At 42.1% G+C, this 6,709-nt stretch overlaps 1 non-coding gene across 1 annotated transcript; it reads right to left on the bottom strand.

Moving 5' to 3' along the window:
* Positions 1-5,958: 5,958 nt before the first annotated feature.
* LOC139581986 (U5 spliceosomal RNA) lies at positions 5,959-6,074 on the bottom strand. Its single transcript, XR_011676313.1, has one exon. It is a non-coding gene; the product is annotated as a U5 spliceosomal RNA (small nuclear RNA).
* Positions 6,075-6,709: the final 635 nt, after the last annotated feature.

The raw sequence follows: 6,709 nt of genomic DNA, 5'->3' as shown, positions 1-6,709 counted from the left end.
AACATCAGTGCCCAACCTCACTAATGCTCTTGTGACTGAATGGAAGCAAGTCCCTGCAGCAATGTTCCAACATCTAGTGGAAAGCCTTCCAGAAGAGTGGAGGCTGTTATAGCAGCAAAGGGGGACCAACTCCATATTAATGCCCATGATTTTGGAATGAGAGGTTCGACGAGCAGTTGTCCACATACTTTTGGTCATGTAGTGTATTTAGTATAGTTTTATCTAAAAAGGATAACTTTTTTTTTAATGTTAAAGGTTTTTTTATTTTATGAAATTCACTGAGGAGGACGGTCCTCGCCTTCCTCCTCTGAGGAGCTTCCACTGATATTGAAATAAATATTAAGAAAAAGAGGCTGATACTCATAATGTTCCTCTCAGAGGAGGCTGGTGGGATGAGCTATAGGAGGACGGGCTCATTGTAATGGCTGGAATGGAATAGGTGGAACGGGGTCAAACGTGGTTTCCATATGTTTGATACGGTTTCATGGATTCCATTCCAGCCATTACATTGAGCCCATCAATCAATCAATCAATCAATCAAATGTATTTATAAAGTCCTTTTTACATCAGCCGATGTCACAAAGTGCTGTACAGAAACCCAGCCTAAAACCCCAAACAGCAAGCAATGCAAATGTAGAAGCACGGTGGCTAGGAAAAACTCACTAGAAAGGCAGGAACCTAGGAAGAAACCTAGAGAGGAACCAGGCTCTGAGGCTCTGAGGGGTGGCCAGTCTTCTGGCTGTGCTGGGTGGAGATTATAACAGAACATGGCCAAGATGTTCAAACGTTCATAGATGACCTGCAGGGTCAGATAATGATAATCACAGTGGTTGTAGAGGGTGCAAAAGGTCAGCACCTAAGGAGTAAATATCAGTTGGCTTTTCATAGCTGATCATTCAGAGTTTGAGACAGCAGGTACGGTAGAGAGAGGGTCCAAAACAGCAGGTCTGGCACAAGGTAGCACATCCAGTGAACAGGTCAGGGTTCACTGGACCAGTTGAAACTGGAGCAGCAGCATGACCAGGTGGACTGGGGACAGCAAGGAGTCATCAGGCCAGGTAGTCCTGAGGCATGGTCCTAGGGCTCAGGTCCTCCGAAGGAAAGAGAGAGAGAAAGAGAAAGGGAAAGAGAGAAGGCGTGAGCGAGAGAAAAAGAGAATTAGAGGGAGCAATACTTAAATTCACACAGGACACCGGATGAGACATGAGAAATACTGCAGATATAACAGACTGACCCTAGCCGCCCGACACAAACTATTGCAGCATAAATACTGGAGGCTGAGACAGGAGGGGTCGGGACACATTGTGGCCCTGTCCTACGATACCCCCAGACAGGGCCAAACAGGCAGGATATAACCCCACCCCCTTTGCCAAAGCACAGCCCACACACCACTAGAGGGATATCTTCAACCACCAACTTACTACCCTGAGACAAGGCCAAGTACAGCCCACAAAGATCTCCCCCAAGGCACGAACCCGAGGTGGGGCACCAACTCAGACAGGAAGATCACGTCAGTGACTCAACCCACTCAAGTGAAGCACCCCTCCTAGAGACGGCATGGAAGAGCACCAGTAAGCCAGTGACTCAGCCCCTGTAATAGGGATAGAGGCAGAGAATCCCAGTGGAGAGAGGGGAACCGGCCAGGCAGAGACAGCAATGGCGGTTCGTCGCTCCAGTGCCTTTCCGTTCACCTTCACACCCCTGGGCCAGACTACACTCAATCATAGGACCTACTGAAGAGACGAGTCTTCAATAAAGACTTAAAGGTCGAGACCGACTCTGCGTCTCTCACATGGATAGGCAGACCATTCCATAAAAATGGAGCTCTATAGGAGAAAGCCCTACCTCCAGCTGTTTGCTTAGAAATTCTCGGGACAGTAAGGAGGCCTGCGTCTTGTGACCGTAGCGTACGTGTAGGTATGTACGGCAGGACCAAACCGGAAAGATAGGTAGGAGCAAGCCCATGTAATGCTTTGTAGGTTAGCAGTAAAACCTTGAAATCCCGTCCTCCTATAGCGCCTCCCACCAGCCCCCACTGGTTCCTGTTCATGGAAATCTTAAGTAAAAAGCGAAAGACTTATGCCATATGAAGAGAAACCAAATTGTTGGCACTGGCAGAACCAGGAGTTCCAGTAGAGGTTAATATGTTCTGCTGCCTAATCAGAGAAGGTCTATGGGGGTACACCTCACTACAACCACCCACCGGGCCCGACCACAGTCCACAGTCACACTATAGCCGGTACAAGAGTCCCACAGTCTAGAAGGTTTGCATCAAAAGTTTAAATACAATTTAATATTTTGTTGTTAGCTACATTTCCAACTTTACAATGACTTTTTTATTACATCAAGATCAGTTTGCTTTGAAATTACAGCCTTCATGCAGCTGCTTGCCTCCAACACCAGCTACAATGTATAAATAGTGATGGATCGTTTGCAAATGAACGGATCTTTTATTTAACATCAGGAACCGAATCACATCGTGAGAAAGTGCCGTTTATTTGGCTCCCAAATTTGCACACGGCTAACTACGGCTTTATGGGCACAAAACGTTTTTCTGCAGATAAGTTACAAAATAATTATCTGAAGAGGGTGAATCCTCACTTTAGTAACCAGTGGTGACCTGTCATTCAGGGCAGGTGGGGCTGTTTGATACAGCCTGTGATCGAACCAGGGTCTGTAGTGACACCTCCAGCGCTGAGATGCAGTGCCTTAGACCGCTGTGCCACTCAGGAGTTTACAAACAATGTAGAAAATATACAGTTGAAGTCGGAAGTTTACATACACTTAGGTTGGAGTCATTAAAACTCATTTTTCAACCACTCCACAAATTTATTGTGAACAAACTATAGTTTTGGCAAGTCGGTTAGGACATCTACTTAAGTAGATGTAATTTTTTTTTTTGTAATTTTTCCAACACTTGTTTACAGACAGATTATTTCACTGTATCACAATCCCAGTGGGTCAGAAGTTTACATACACTAAATTGACTGTGCCTTTAAACAGCTTGGAAAATTCCAGAAAATGATGTCATGGCTTTAGAAGCTTCTGATAGGCTAATTGACATCATTTGAGTCAATTGGAGGTGTACCTGTGGATGTATTTCAAGGCCTACCTTCAAACTCAGTGCCTCTTTGCTTGACATCATGGGAAAATCAAAAGAAATCAGCCAAGACCTCAGAAAAAAATCGTAGACCTCCACAAGTCTGGTTTATCCTTGTGAGAAATTTCCAAATGCCTGGAGGTACCACGTTCATCTGTACAAACAATAGTACGCAAGTATAAACACCATGGATCCACGCAGCCATCATAATTGTTGGGAAAAAATCACCTGGCCCTGATGAACTAGACCCCCGCCTCCTACACCTAGCTGCAGACATAATTTCTCCCTCCTTAACATGTATTTTTAACCTTACGCATGATGTGAAGGAAATCCCCAAGTTATGGAAATCTGCTTTTGTACTGCCTCTCCTGAAAGGTGGAGATCCCTCGCTATTTGACAACTATCGACCCATATGAAAATTGTCTGTACTGTCAAAGGTACTGGAGTCCTTAGTTAGTAGGCAGGTAAAGACCTACTTCCAAGAAAACAACATCTTAAATGGGATGCAAGCAGGCTTTAGGTCTGGCCACAGCACTGTTTCAGCAACATTGAAGGTTGCTAGGTAAATCTGAGTCCATAGAGGTGTGCTCAGGTGTTCTGCAAGGTTCTATTTTGGGCCCACTGTTGTTCATTTTGTATATCAACAACATTGGGGATCTTATTGAAACAGCGGATGTTCATTTTTATGCAGATGATACTGTTCTTTATTCAAGTGGTGGTAGTTTATCTTTAGCTTTTGAAAATGCCCAAAGAGCATTTAACATCATACAACAGACTCTGTATGATTTAAAGCTGATTCTAAATTCGGGTAAAACAAAATGCATGGTATTTTCAAATGCCAGGCATGTTACAAATCATGTCATTGCTACATTGGCTGGACATACTATAGAGAAAGTTAGTGTACAAATATTTGGGTGTGTGGGTTGATGATAAGCTGAGCTTCACTGTGCATGTAGAGAACTTGATAAGGAAGCTCAAGCTGCAAATAGGATTGTATTACCGGCATAAGGCTTGTTTTTCTTTTGAGGCCAGGAAGGAGCTGGTACGATGTACATTACTGTCTGTTTTAGATTTTATTGATGTTATATATATGCAGGCCTCAGCCACTACTACCCTGAGAGCACTTGATTCAGTGTATCATGCAGACCTCAGGTTCATTACAAATCAGAAACGTCTAACACATCATTGTGATCTCTACAGCGCTGTTGGCTGGTGGTCATTGACCTTGCATAGGCTTAAACACTGGTATACACTGATTTATAAGACCATATTGGGTAAAATTACATTTTATCTCTGTTCTTTTTTAGTCAGGTCAGTAAATACATATCAATTACGGTCCCATTCTGATTTGCTTCTAACAGTACCAAAAATGAGAACAGGTCATGGTAGAAATAGTTTAAGTTACTTAGCACCGTGGTCTTGGAATTCTCTCCTGAACATTTTAAAATGTGAGTTTAAACACTTGATCGGTGTATATATCATAGAAGAGTGTAATTGTTTTTAGTCAAGATGTTTGTGTTTTTAATGTAATATGTAATTGTTGTACTGTATGTGTGTTTATAGTTTTGTTTAATGTTGTGTAAGTTGTTTTGTCTGAAACGTTGTTCCCACTGCTGCTATTGAACCAGGTCTCTCTTGGAAAAGAGATATTATCTCAATGAGAAAAAACCTGTATAAATAAAGGTAAATTAAAAATGTAATAAAATACCGCTCAGGAAGGAAACGCGTTCTGTCTCCTAGAGATGAACGTACTTTGATGCGAAAAGTGCAAGTCAATCCCAGAACAACAGCAAAGGACCTTGTGAAGATGCTGGAGGAAACAGGTACAAAAGTATCTTTATCCACAGTAAAACGAGCCCTATATCGACATAACCTGAAAGGCCGCTCAGCAAGGAAGAAGCAACTGCTCCAAAACCACCATAAAAAAGCCAGACTACGGTTTGCAACTGCACACGGGGACAAAGATCGTACATTTTGGAGAAACGTCCGCTGGTCTGATGAAACAAAAATAGAACTGTTTGGCCATAATGACCATCATTATGTTTGGAGGAAAAAGGAGGATGCTTGCAAGCTGAAGAACACCATCCCAACAGTGAAGAACGGGGGTGGCAGCATCATGCTGTGGGGGTGCTTAGCTGCAGGAGGGGCTGGTGCACTTCACAAAATAGATGGCATCATGAGGAAAGGAAAATTATGTGGATATATTGAAGCAACATCTCAAGACATCAGAGACACCAACATTTACATGCTAAAATCGCCACTTGCTTCCCTGTAACATACTAAACATGCATAGGAAATATCTATGAGCAACAATGACAGAACGGGACCGGCATAAAAACAATTGTTGACACTCATAATGTTCCTCTCCACAGAAATCCAAATTCATTCCAGTTTAAAACGTTCAACAAGTAAAAAATTCAATCCATCGTTAATTTTAAAATTCCAAATAATAATCAAATCAAACAGTATGTAATCAATTCAAATCAGGCAAACCCAATGGTCATCCTAACTCACTTGCCTAGCTAAATAAAGATTAAATAAATAAAACAATAATAATAAAAACAAATAAAACGCTGTGCCAATCAAGACAGTGGCAGCACACAGACGCTCATAGTGGGTTTAGCAATAAATGTAGCAAGACATAACTTTCAACAACTATATGTCTCTAGCGCTCTGGCTACTTAATCAAGTGTTCCAAATCACATATTTCTTTAGGTAGATAAACTCTGAATGAAACTGCACGTTGAACACATCTCCAACACAACGTATTGCATGTAGTGTCCAAAGCCTGTAATTACATGCATGACGGACTTCCTAACAGTCTGGTGCACCACGACTATATTTAAACAAGTGTAGGAAGCCCAGCCGTTAAGCCGGGCATCAAAAAATTAGTTGATACTCATAATGTTCCTCTCCACGGAAATCTTTAGTAAAAGGCGAAAGATTTATGCGATCTGAAGAGAAACCAGAGTGTACTACCGATAATAAGGGGGTGAAACCATCTAGATTCGCGGCACTATCAGTCCCGGTAACGGATTAATATTGTTGCGCACAACAATACCGTGTGGGTATAGACGCATAAATAAGGCGTCCACTACCGTGTTCATGTAACTTTATACGTAAATGTTTTGGGTGGAATTACGACAAGTAATCAAATACCGTTTCCATATACACAAGCGAAGGGGACTCTGGGTAATATAGCATACACTACTTCCTGGTTGTTACAGCATTGACGTCTGGAATGGCGCTTTACAGTTTACAAATAATAAAAACCTGCTGACCGAAATTAAATGTTTATTTTTTTTTACTTTATAAGAGTAGTCTGCATTTCACAAAAACAGAGACTGATTTGGCAAATAGGCATGCGCAGTTTAGACCCACATACATCCACAGCTCAAAAACACTTCCCAAACTTTAAATATTACTTTTCAAAAGAGGAATGGACAACTTCAATACCGACAGGTATATCACAATCATGGCTCAAACGGTGGTGGTGTATTACTTATTATTAGGAATAGGTAGAAAGAAACATACACGGGCATGAGAACAGCAGTTTAGCCTGGTCGCTCCGAGAGACTTCTACCAAAGACAGTACAGGATGTGCTTGTA

Source organism: Salvelinus alpinus, chromosome 7 (genome assembly GCF_045679555.1).
Source record: "Salvelinus alpinus chromosome 7, SLU_Salpinus.1, whole genome shotgun sequence".
Taxonomy (NCBI): Eukaryota; Metazoa; Chordata; class Actinopteri; order Salmoniformes; family Salmonidae; genus Salvelinus; species Salvelinus alpinus.
Note: the sequence above shows the minus strand (reverse complement) of the source record. Positions and strands in the feature narration are given on the sequence as shown.